The sequence below is a fragment of the Monopterus albus genome, unplaced genomic scaffold (assembly GCF_001952655.1).
Source record: "Monopterus albus unplaced genomic scaffold, M_albus_1.0 scaffold264.1, whole genome shotgun sequence".
Classification (NCBI taxonomy): domain Eukaryota; kingdom Metazoa; phylum Chordata; class Actinopteri; order Synbranchiformes; family Synbranchidae; genus Monopterus; species Monopterus albus.
Window position 1 is genome coordinate 596279 of NW_018128144.1, and position 12394 is coordinate 608672.

A 12394-nucleotide genomic window follows, 5' to 3' on the forward strand; every position below is an offset into this window, starting at 1 on the left:
ATTGTGCAGGTGAAAGAAGGCAGATCTAGAGACTTGGATTTTGTGTGATTTAAAGGACATATTCTGATCAACGATGACTCCAAGGTTCCTCACAGTAGTACTGGAGGCAAGAGCTATGTCATCTAAAGTAACTATATGATTAGACAGCAGATTTCTAAGGTTTTCAGGCCCAAGCACAATAACTTCAGTTTTGTCAGAGTTTAGAAGTAAGAAGTTGCAGGTCATCCAGGCCTTTATGTCTTTAAGACATGCTTGAAGTTTGACCAGCTGACCTGATTCATTTGGCTTCATAGATAAATATAACTGAGTATCATCTGCATAGCAATGGAAATTTATGTTGTGTTCCTGATAATATTGCCTAAAGGGAGCATGTATAAAGTGAACAGAATTGGACCTAACACAGAGCCCTGTGGAATGCCATGATTAACTTCAGTTTGTGTGGAACATTCGTCATTAACGTGAACAAATTGAAATCTTTCTGAAAAATAAGATTTGAACCAACTTAGTGCAGTTCCTTTAATCCCAATAACATGTTCAAGTCTCTGCAGTAAGATCAATGGTGTCAAAAGCAGCACTGAGATCTAAGAGGACAAGTATGGAGACAAGTCCTTTGTCTGAGGCTAGGAGAAGACCATTGGTGACTTTCACCAATGCGGTTTCTGTACTCTCATGGACTCTAAATCCTGACTGAAAATCCTTCTTGTGCAAGTGGTCACATAACTGCTTTGCAACGGTTTTTTCAAGGATTTTGGAAATAAATGGGAGATTGGATATTGGTCTATAAGTAAAAGTGCATGGTCGACAGTGTCAAAAGATGCCGATAAATCTAAAATAACTAGGATAACGAGGCGCTTGGCATCAAGGGCCATGGTAATGTCATTATGGACCTTCAGTAATGCAGACTCAGTACTATGTCGGGGCCTAAAGCCTGACTGAAACTTGTCAGCAACATCCAGATGATCCAGGTGAGACTGCAACTGGGTAAGAACAATTTTTTTCCATAACCTTAGATAAAAAAGGCAGTAGGGAAATTGGGCGGAAGTTGGACGGAAGGGAAGGATCGAGGTTAGGTTTCTTGAGGAGTGATCTCACTACTGCATGCTTAAGGGCGTTGGGAACCGAGCCCGACCTAAGGCAGCAGTTAATAAAAGTGACCAGAGAGGGCCCAACAGTGTCGATAACCTCCTTAATAATCCTGGCTGGGACAGGGTCCCGGGGGAGGAGGCAGACACATTTTTTAAGTTGAGGCAGAGAGATCGGAATAAAGGAATCCAGAGTATGCAGTACATGAGATACAGGCGATACATAAGGTAGCGGCTTGGGAATATTTTGTCTAATAGCCCAGACTTTATCAATGAAGTATTTCTGAAATTCATTGCAAATCAGATCCGACCCCTCAGTGGCCAAAGCAACATCAGGATTAATAACCGAGTTGATGGTTTTGAAAGGAACTCTTGGGTGTTGGCTGATAAATATTGGGTTTTGGCATCTTTTACAGCTTTCTGAGAGGAGGCTGTTTCTTAAAATGTCCAGGGAGACGTGCAGGCCATCCTTCTTCCATTTACGCTCCGCCTTCCTGCAACGTCTCCGCAGGGCGCGGGTGGTGTCATTCAGCCAAGGGTCAGGAGTGTTTTTAGCCCTCCTCCTCCAAAATGGAGCGACAGACTCCATAATCTGTGAGAAAGTAGAGTCAAATGACGAGAGGAAGGCATCAGGGCACGCAGGAGGGTTCTGAGCTCCTGAAGAGTAAAACTCGGAGGCTAAAAAAGCAGCGGCAAAGTCCGGAGCCGTTGAGGGAGTAATACTCCTGCAGCGCTGGCAAGGGGCCATAGTTCTAGGTACACTTGTCGGTACCAGGACTTTGAAATGGATGAAGAAGTGGTCAGAGATGGCCGAGTTTGATACATCACCGATACACACAGACAGGCCTCGAGAGATGACGAGGTGTGGGGCATAGTACCGACTGGGTGAGATCAAAGGAGTCCAACAGTCTGTTAAATTCATTTGCTAGCTGGTCAGAAGAACATCTGATGTGAATGTTAAAATCTCCACAAATCAGAAAACTGTCAAACTGTGGAATAAGCGCTGCCAAAACTTCCTCAAATTCACTAATAAAATCCTTAGATTTAGGGGGACAATATATGAGTGCACATAAAATCGGATGGCGCAGTGTTCGAATAACAGTTTGTAGCTCAAAGCTAGAGTAGGCTTTGAAGGGGAGAAGGCGACATTTTAGGGTCGGCTTGAAAACAGATGCCAGACCGCCACCTCTACCAGCGAGGCGCGGGATGTTAAAAAATAATCAGACGGTAGGAGCTCAGAAAAAAGATCTCCTTGTTTCAGCCAGGTTTCAGTGATAAGAAACACATCCAAGTCGTGTGCTGAAATAAAATCATTAAGGATGAAAGTTTTATTATTAAGCGATCTTGCGTTCAAGAGAGCAAAGTGAAGCGGGCTTGGCTTATCCTGCGGAAGGCCGGCCCGAGCCACTGGGTGAAGGTTGGCCTGGGAACAACGCTGGTCCAAGCGTCTCACAAGCCGGCAGTGTGGGCGAGGGGTGTCGACATCTGAGCCGACCGGTTGAAGAGAGCAATAATTGTGGATCAGGGTCCAGCTTGAATTGAGGCAACCATGCTCCAAGAGGTGCTCAGTCAACCGCGATGAATTCAGGCAAGATTTCAGTCTAACATGGAGTCCAGCTCTCCTGCTGCGTCGCCTCCGACGAGATCTGCCCGGGAGAGGGCCAGCAGAGCGTCGAAGGAAAGGAGGTATGGGCGCCAGCGGTGGTGGTGGTAGCTTGGATTGATAGCTTTGGTGGACGTTAGAGCATCTAAACAATGAGATACGTATTTCTAGAAGCATCAGGCGATCATATACCAAGGTAGAGAAAACGGAGGCAGTCTCATTTATAACAAAACAGCAGATACAGGAGAAGCGGGCGGCAGGCCAAAAACAGCAGCGCCATCTTGGATCCTCTTCCCCAGACAGGGGAAGATATGAAATGTGGTGGTGTAATCTCACGGACAACACTAGTTGAGGTGGTTTAATCTCACTGTGTTGCATTTCTTCACCACTTACAAACATTGGCGACTGAAACTGAGCGGGTCATCTTGGAGATGAAACTAACAGATGTTGAGCAGCAGTTACTTTTACTGAAATTACTGTAACATAGATAAGAGAGAAGACGTCAAAGGGGATGCTCTGTATGACCACTGAACTGACTGAGGCAGGATGAGAGAGACCGCTGATAGACATGAACCAGGAAATGTGAAGCAACCAATCACAGTTGTTGTTGTCTGCATTACCGCAATGTGTAGTTAGGCTACAGCGTAGGGTATGAGGCCACGTTACCTACATCGTAGGTACAGTATGGATTCACCACAGAACCGTAAATCAAGCTTTAGGCAGTTGACACAATTTATGTCACACAGACTCTTGCAGATGCAAAAAGCATAGACTGGCCTTTAGTGGTTAGCTTTCTAGCTACAGTAATTTGCTAACTATCCCCAAAGGTGGTCAGCAAGTAACCAACTTTGACCAGGACTAACAATTCACCAAGCTTCCAGTCCCACCAAGTTTATGAGAATGTTCAGATAAATCCTGCTCTGTCACTCCCTGAAATGTTCAAATTACACCATAACTTTGACACATTGGTTTCAAGGCATGTAGCAAATGATTTGCAACCAACAAAACTCACAGATGAGGACAACATAATTATAGTTAAAGGCACAGCTGAGGTATGAAATACATAAATATATGTCATTTTTAAAAGGACATTGTTTTCTGGAATTTGATCATTTCTTCTTTCTTGTGTTTGTACAGAGTTTCTGGGACTGTGAACTGCCCATATTTTTTACACTGATGTACTGCACATTGATACAATATTTTGTTATGGGAATCAAAGAGAACAGATCTGACAATATAGGGAGAATTCTTGATTGACAGCTCATCATAATTCCATACCCCAGATTTGGTACTGTATAGTATGTGTGTAGGCAGGAGTACAGGACACCGGTGTGTGTGTTTGTGTGTGTGTGTGTGTGTGTGTGTAATTAATAGTCTCTGTGCTTTGAGAGTACATAGAGGCGGAGCTATATTCTCCCTCAGAGCATGGTCAGTCAGACCCCAACTTCATATTTAAATCTCTTGCAACAGAAAGCAGAATGATAAATATAGTAACCTTTCCTTCGTTCCCTGGGGCTGAGCCAAGATTGATGTACCTCTAATGTTTCCTCTATTTAAATGGGATACATATACAAATCAGATCACTTTTCATGCTTTCTAAAACTAGAAATAGAGACAAGAGATTCTGTCTGGGGACTAAAAATGGTGTTGTGGTCTGGTAGGTCTTTGAAACAGTACCAGACCACAACTGTGCAACTATTCCATGAATGAATCTTGACTGTTCAGTAACTGTACATTAATTCACTCCCAGCTCTTCTACTTGTGTCCCAAAAGCATGCGTCTTATCCTATCCATTAGTCCAATTCTGTGTTTGTTTGTCTGGCCTGCTCTGGTGAAGGCAGGGGCATCAGGCTGATATCATTTTAAACCCACACAGAGATAATGCACTGCTTATTTGCACCCTGGAAATTGCCCTGCGTTAATATTTATAGGTGTTTTTTAATCTCCAATATGCATATGCAGTGAAATAAAGCACCTCTAAGGTCAATCATGTAATTTAGCGTTTATCCAGCTTTAAAAGTCAGACGTGATTCTGCTATATTTTTTGTCTCCTAATGTTATTTAATTGGCTTTATCTGAGGGATTGAAGAGGCTGTCAGTCAAACTTGGATATCTTAATGCACCCACTTGAATCAGTTCTTGTTAAATACTGTTTGTGGTGAGCCAGTGATTATAAAGTGCTCTTGAGTAAATAAAAACATTCAGAAAACACTTTCAAAAAGGCTATTTTAGACAACAGTCCTACCATCCTCCATGTTCAGCATACATGTGGACACATTTAAATGAATAGTGTATTGTAAATAGATCCTTTTGTGGGTGTGAGGGACGAACAGTGCCCCTAATTCTTGGGTTGTAATACCCCCATCATATTGGCATCAGAGTACAGAGTTAACACAGCTACTGAGTTTTGGTGGTGAATGTGCTGAAGGTTAGCAAAGTTTTCTGGTCAACACAAACCCAGAGAGAAGTGAAACACAGACCTGCCAATGTAAGGATAAATTAACACTAGCACAGGAAATGTTTCTTATTATTAACAATTACATTGTATTAGACCTTTTTTTTATTATTATAACTAGAAGGCCTGCTCCCAGTTTTCTCAAAATCATGTTGGTATTCATATACAACAAATTAGCATTAGCATTTGTTTAGTAAGAGACATAATGCCTATGAAGATAATAATTATTTCTTTATAAACATAATAAGGAAACATTCAATTTCAATTTAACACAAGTAGGACGTCTATTACACAAAAAGCGTGATTACAGATAATAAATGGGTACCACAGAACTGCTTCAGCACTGGTAGTCATTAGTTGTTGTGGTTCATGGTGAATTGCACATTTAAAAACTACTTCATTGTCTCGTGCTTTACAGCTTAAAAGTTTGAGACAAAAAGTGAAATCACTAAAAACAAAGATCTTTAAAAAAATCCTTGCCCAGCGATTATGACTTCAGCTAACTATTGTTTTCTTTATCAATTAATCAGTCAGATAGTTATTTTCCTAAATGATCAATGTCAGTAAAAATTAAGAGAATGATGAAAAATGTAAATTTCCTAAATCTAAAGATGATGTCTTTCATTAGCATGTTTCATGTAAATAACAGTCTAAAACCTGAAGATGTGTTGCTGACTGTCACATGGAACAGATAAGCCAAGAAACTGGAACTCGTGGATGTTTGGTACTAGTTATAGTCTTCAGTATAATGAAATAATACATTTTGTATCACCAGTTATAGGAACAGTAGATTTTGCTGCACATTATTTAGTGAACAAAATTTGACTTCTTAAGCATATTTCCAGCATTATTAATCCAATAACAAGTATTATCTCTGTAGCCAGAGCTTCATATGTCTTCTTCCACTGTGCCATAAGTGTTTCATTATTGTTCAAATGCCACCAATTAGCCACCCTTGCATTTGATGGCATGTCTCTAGGTTTGTGCTGTGTGGGCTGAAAAACCTTGCTGTCTTGAATGATAAAGCTGATATTTATTTCAACAAATTCCAAACCAGGCCCATCCAAATCCGTCTTTCACTACTTTTCCAACTTTCTACCATGTCTGTGGTTCCTACTAAAGATATTCATTTTTAAAAGTAGCTCACAAATATATAGTTTTATAAAAGGCTTAGCAGTGTCCTAAAACAGATTATTCAACAAACATTGCTCTAACAGGAAAAGAAATCCTACTTTTGTCTGGGACTATTTTCAGCACTGGAATAATACAAATTTGGTGCTGTACTGAGTATTTCTGGCAGCAGGACAGTGCATGTGGGATTGTGTCAAAATTAAAGACAGTGTGTGAAGGAACATCTCGTGTTGTCAGTAGTTTTTGAGACAACAGTGGTGCTTTATGGCACCAAGTTAGTAATAGGATACAGACATTGTTGGTGTGGGTCTGCACATGGGATTTGCTGACTGTAAGGAAAACAAACAAACAAATGTTTACAGTTCTTGGATTTGTGAATTAATCTCTCCCACTCTCTGTCTGATTTTCAGTGTTAATGATGAAAGGCTGTAATAGTCTGGGGTGTATGGGGTTTTGACTTTCATCTGTGGTTCTTAATCTGTTTTGAAACCCAGCTGTGGTTAGCATCAAAGACATACTGAAACACCTATAATTATAGATATACAGTAAGTCAGGATGAACTTGGATTGTCTATGAAATCCATGCTCCCTTCATAAATGTAAAAAATAAATAAATTAATTAAGATGTAAAACATACAGTATATAGCCTGAACATGTGTGCATGAAATCTCTGCAAAAAACTGTCCTCAGAGAGGACTGTTCAAAAGCCAATTTGATTTTCATTTGGTCCAACTCTGACAATCCAGCCTCTGTTCTCCTCTCCCTTCTTTTCTCTGCACCTCCTCAGCTCCTCTCCACCCCTCTGTCTCATTTTTTTTTTTAAATATCTAGTTCATACAGTATATACGAAACCATGTGGCTGTTACCAGAGTAAAGCTGCCTTTTACTGTGGAGTTTAAGAGACACCTTGTGGTCCCGTGAGTCCATTACACAGATGATATTACAGATCTTTCCTGGCTTATTGAGGGCTGTGAAGTAACATCTTTAGTGCTAACATATGGCTTTGAGCATGTATGGCCTTCTGATTTAAAGTAAAGATGAATATTACTTAAGAAATTTATATTACATTAGTGGTGATGTAAAGGACAAAAGACAATGCAGATATACAGAGAGACACCTTTAGTCTGTCTGTGAGGACACACTGCTCTTTAAATTCTCCATCTCTATGGTCTTTAGATGTGCTTTCATGTCACTTTCTTTGAAAAGACACACTAGTGTCAACACACTGAAGTCTGTGAGTATGAAGCCTCCAGGGACTCTACAGCAACACCACAGTAGACTCATGAATGTCTCTGTTTGCTTTTATTTGATGCTATTTTTACAAGTTTTGTCCACTGCTGGTCCCTTCGCTGTGTTTGATCTGTGACAGCCTGTCAGTGTGTCAAGTCAGCTTCTTAGTACACTGAGAACTAAAAGGATGGTAAGAATAGGAATGACACAACAGAGTGACAAACACACATATCACAAACAACGGCTGCCTTAAATAGAAACACAACTTTGTGAAATAGTGGGACAGTCTATTGCAGTCTCATAGCCTCAGGGAGCGGCGCTGCATGTTAACATGGTAGTGGGGAGCAGCTCCATTTTCCTTTTTAATTGCTTCTTCATCAGCATTAAGCAAGTTAACTGGAGTGTTAATGATTCTGCTGTGCCACCCACTATAGTCAAGAACAAAGGACTGGTATCGTGTACTTGTTAGTTTTTCTCCCTACACAAAACAGACAACACATTAATGGACACTCATGCAGAGAACATATGACCTCCATTGCTACCTCATATGATCATTTGTCAATAAAATAGTATGGTCATTAAAATTAAATACTGTGTTAATTTAGCATCCAAAAATCGGCTCTATTGAAGGTCCATAATGACATCACTATGGCCCCAGATGCCAAGCGGCCCGTTGTTCTTGTTCTTTTAGATTTATCAGCAGCCTTTGACACAGTCGACCATGCCATTTTCTCTCCCAGCTGGAACACCGGATTGGCTTGAGAGGCACAGTTCTAAAATGGTTCACTTCTTACCTGACAAATAGGACTTTCTCTGTGATGATTGGCGATTTCTCCTCCACCATATCTCCTCTCACCTCGGGCGTTCCCCAAGGCTCGATTTTGGCCCCACTACTATTTTCTTTGTATATGTCTCCACATGGTTCAGTCATATCAAGGCACAATGTTCATTTTCATTTTTATGCCGATGACATTCAGATTTATGTGCCACTGACACTGGGCAACAGTGGTGCACTTATCCTGCTGCAAAAATGTATACGTGACATAACATTCTGGCTATCGCAGAGTTTTCTGCACTTAAATGAGGACAAGACAGAATACACTGTGTTCAGCCCCGACTTCGCTGCTGTGGTACCTAGTTTAGGTGCCCTAGCACCTGCATGCACTGGCACTGTGAGGAACCTTGGAGTCATTTTGGACAGTGATTTTAATTTTGATAAGCAGATCAGATCCGTGGTTAAAACCAGTTTTTATCATTTGAGGCTCTTAATGAAGGTGAAGCCTTTTTTATCGTATGCCGATTTAGAAAAAGCCATCCATGCCTTCATTACCTCGCGTCTTGACTATTGTAATGCCCTCTATGTTGGAATCTCTCAGTCTCTTCTGCGGAAGCTACAGCTGGTTCAAAATGCTGCAGCTCGACTGTTGTCAAATACTCCTAAATTTGCCCACATCACCCCCATGCTTCGCTCACTACATTGGCTGCCAATACAGTATAGAATTAATTTCAAAATATTACTGTTTGTTTTTAAGGCCATAAATGGCCTTGCTCCACCATACATATCGGATCTTCTCTCCGTCTATGTGCCACGCAGAACCCTGCGCTCCTCAGAACACCTGTCCCTGGTTGTTCCTCGGGCTAGGTACAAAAAATGGGGAGACCGCTGTTTTGCCGTGTATGGCCCCAGGCTTTGGAACTCCCTACCGCCAGAGCTTCGGGCTGAAACTGAGCTGGCAGGTTTTAAGTCAACTCTGAAAATCCATCTTTTTAGACAGGCCTTTGGTATTTAGCTCGTCTTAATCTTAACTCGTTTTTAACTCGTTCCCTGTTGTTTTATGCTGTTTCTTATTCTGATAGGGATGTCTTTTATTTTTGGGGTTTTTAATACTTTGTAGTTTGTTTTGTATAGGTTTTTGTTTTAGTATTGTCTTGTATTAGTGTCCTTTTGTGAAGCACTTTGGGCTCCTGCCGAGTTGTAAAGTGCTATATAAATAAACTGTTATTATTATTATAAAAATATTTATACCCACGATTTTCACTGGACACAGCTGTGTTACCAGGCCTCCTCCTCGTTTCTGTGACAGTTTAAATGCCCTCTTAGAGCAGTGTAAGTTGGAGCATCTTAAGAGCAGTCAGGCATTCAGCAGACATACAGGGTGGTGACAAGAAAAACCAATGTAAGTTTAATAGTATGATGTTGTGCCACTGTGGGCCACCACATGCAGTGTTTTGATGATGGTGGTGGAGACACTGTCCAACACGTCACTCCAACATCTCCCATAGCTGTTCAACCAGGTTCAGATCTGGTGACTGTGGAGACCACAGCACACGATTCACATCATTTTCATACCCATCAAACCACTCAGTGAGCCCTCATGTCCCATGGATGGGGCCCACTGTCATCCTGAAAGAGACCACACCCTTCAGGATAGAAGTGTTTCATCATAGCATAAAGGTGACCACTCAGAACAGCTTTGTATTGATTAACAGTGACCCATCCTTCTAAGAGGACAGGTGGACCCAAACCATGTCAGCATCTGTATTCATTATGTTTCTCAGGTTTTTCATTTGTCACCCATCTGTGCCTCCAACATTGTAAAGAGACATGTCAGTGACATATTTTATGCTTTTCAAACTGCTTGTTAAACACATTTGCAGGTCAGTTATTATGTTTTTGATAGCAGATACTTTGTGGCTCTATGCGGTCTTTTTATCTGAAACTTCTGAATGTCTTTATATTATATAAGAACACCTTAGCACTTCCCCTCTTGTTTCACAGACATCATGGAAGTGGCTTAAAGCAAACAGACAACATAAATTAGTTGTGTGGTATATACATACTGCATGTTAAGCCCAAGTCCAATAATAAGTAAAAAGCATCACAAAATAGATTTAATTTCAAATTTCAGTAAAATAGACATTTACTGTATGTGTATTGACAACTGAGTTGTATACTCACACATAGAGTGGATCAAAGAGCTGCGAGTAAACCAATTTGCTTACATTTTAGAGTCAGTAGATCATCTCTGGCAGCTGTGATGGAGCTGAACATGACACAGCAATAACATATACACATTGGGTGTTAGGGGAGGTTTATGGCTCATCATTAGGTCCTAACTAGTCAAAATGCATTTTTTATATGACTAAAGGCTGCATCAAGTCTACTAAAGTTTTACACACGTAAAAAGGAAGAAAACCAGTATGATAAAAGACGTGTTTGGGCTGAAGTAACATGTATCTTAAGGCACTGCTATTCAGAGGAACAAATTATGGGAAGAGAGAATGAACTGAACAGACTTCATGCAAACTGGGTGAACTAAGCCTGAAGTCATTTACTCCTTCTGTAGTATCAGAATATACCTCATTAAACTGTAAAAGCATGACTGCTTACAACAATTTGAGGTAGGTTTCGTAAATATCCCACTTAGATGGAGCTAAAACAGAATGGTATATTGAGAGAGAGTCAAATCGTGATAGAAAAGTGGAGTAGAGTGGCTGTGAGTGGAAACTAATCCTCCCACTCTCTCCTGCCTGTCCAGCATTAACAGCCAGCCTCTCTGAGCACCAAACATTATGACTATCAAGGGCCACTTAATGAAATCAGCAATTAGCCACACTGTCTAAATTTAGCAAAGAAAATTAATACTTTTGGTGCTCAGAATCTGTGTTTGTGGAGATTTGAAACAGAAGCCATCTATCTGCCACTCTTCACAACAGAGCCAAAGTATCACTTTCCACATTTTGGTGTTAAATCTCAGTTTCAGAGCTGTAATGTGCTGCACAAATATATTGATGCTTCTACATTTCTGAACATCTTTTGCTTCAGTCTTGTACACTACTTCTCAAAGGGTCAGGGATCTCAAATGAAATTGTCAATAATGTAAAACCATTGAGTTACACCTACTTTACACTCTGGTATTTGCAAATATTTTTTTACATAGTCACAACCATGATAGACTGTAAGTGGAGTGGGCAGTTGGCTGTCTGTAGGTAAAGTGAGCTCTGCAGCAGCAAGTGGCAGGGCTTAATGGATCCTGATCAGGAGCTTAGGTCACTGCCATCCCAAATACAGCCACTGCACAGCAGACATCAGTGCTAACTCACCTTAGATTAGAGGCTGGAAGCATGGCTGTAACACACCCTGACACCTCAAAGCAAAGCCTCAGCTATAGCATTTCAATTACCTACCTTTCCTTGTTCACATGGATCTCAGCAGCACAGTGCAAAACCAGGCCCCGAGGGTCCCTCCAGGCCACACTTTGCCCAGGTTTTCAAACCTATATACTTCAGAAGAGCAGTGTGGGGTTGCTTCAGATTTCCCATGTGTCCTAGAAAACCTGGAAATGATTAGGCCAATTTTTTGTCTTGCAAAAGTCCTGGAATCCAGAAGTAGTGAAGTGTCCTGAAAAACATTGTGTTGTCCTGGAAAACAGTTTTTATATTCTTTAGTTTTCATTTTCCAAGAAGAAAACTGTCAGATAAGGTTAGAATGGTAGGGTGAGAGTATTCAAACACTTTGAATGCCCCACAAAGTTGTAGGCATTTGAATGCATCACAAACTACCCAAGGTTGCTGAAGACATTGAGCCATTGCTAAAAATAAAAAGGCTGTATAAAATGACTATTGAAATGTAGTCTGATAACCAAAGATGTACTGTAAGTTAACAAATTCTTCAAATGTAAACAAACATCTTCAAAGATTTCTGCAAACCTCTCACTTCCTGGACACAAGCTGTTTGAACTCCTCCCCTTTGGATAGTGTGTAGGACACTGTACACCAAAACAGCTATGCACAAGAACAGTTTCTTCCCTGTGCCCTGTCTGCATATCAAGATACAGCAAACACCTTAGTAAACATTACCACTGCTCCTTTTTTTACATTGTGTATATATATA

General features: G+C 40.8%; 1 protein-coding gene across 1 annotated transcript in view; it reads left to right on the top strand.

Moving 5' to 3' along the window:
* The window catches only part of ascc3 (activating signal cointegrator 1 complex subunit 3), a 245725-nt gene that overhangs the window by 152663 nt on the left and 80668 nt on the right, over positions 1-12394 (top strand).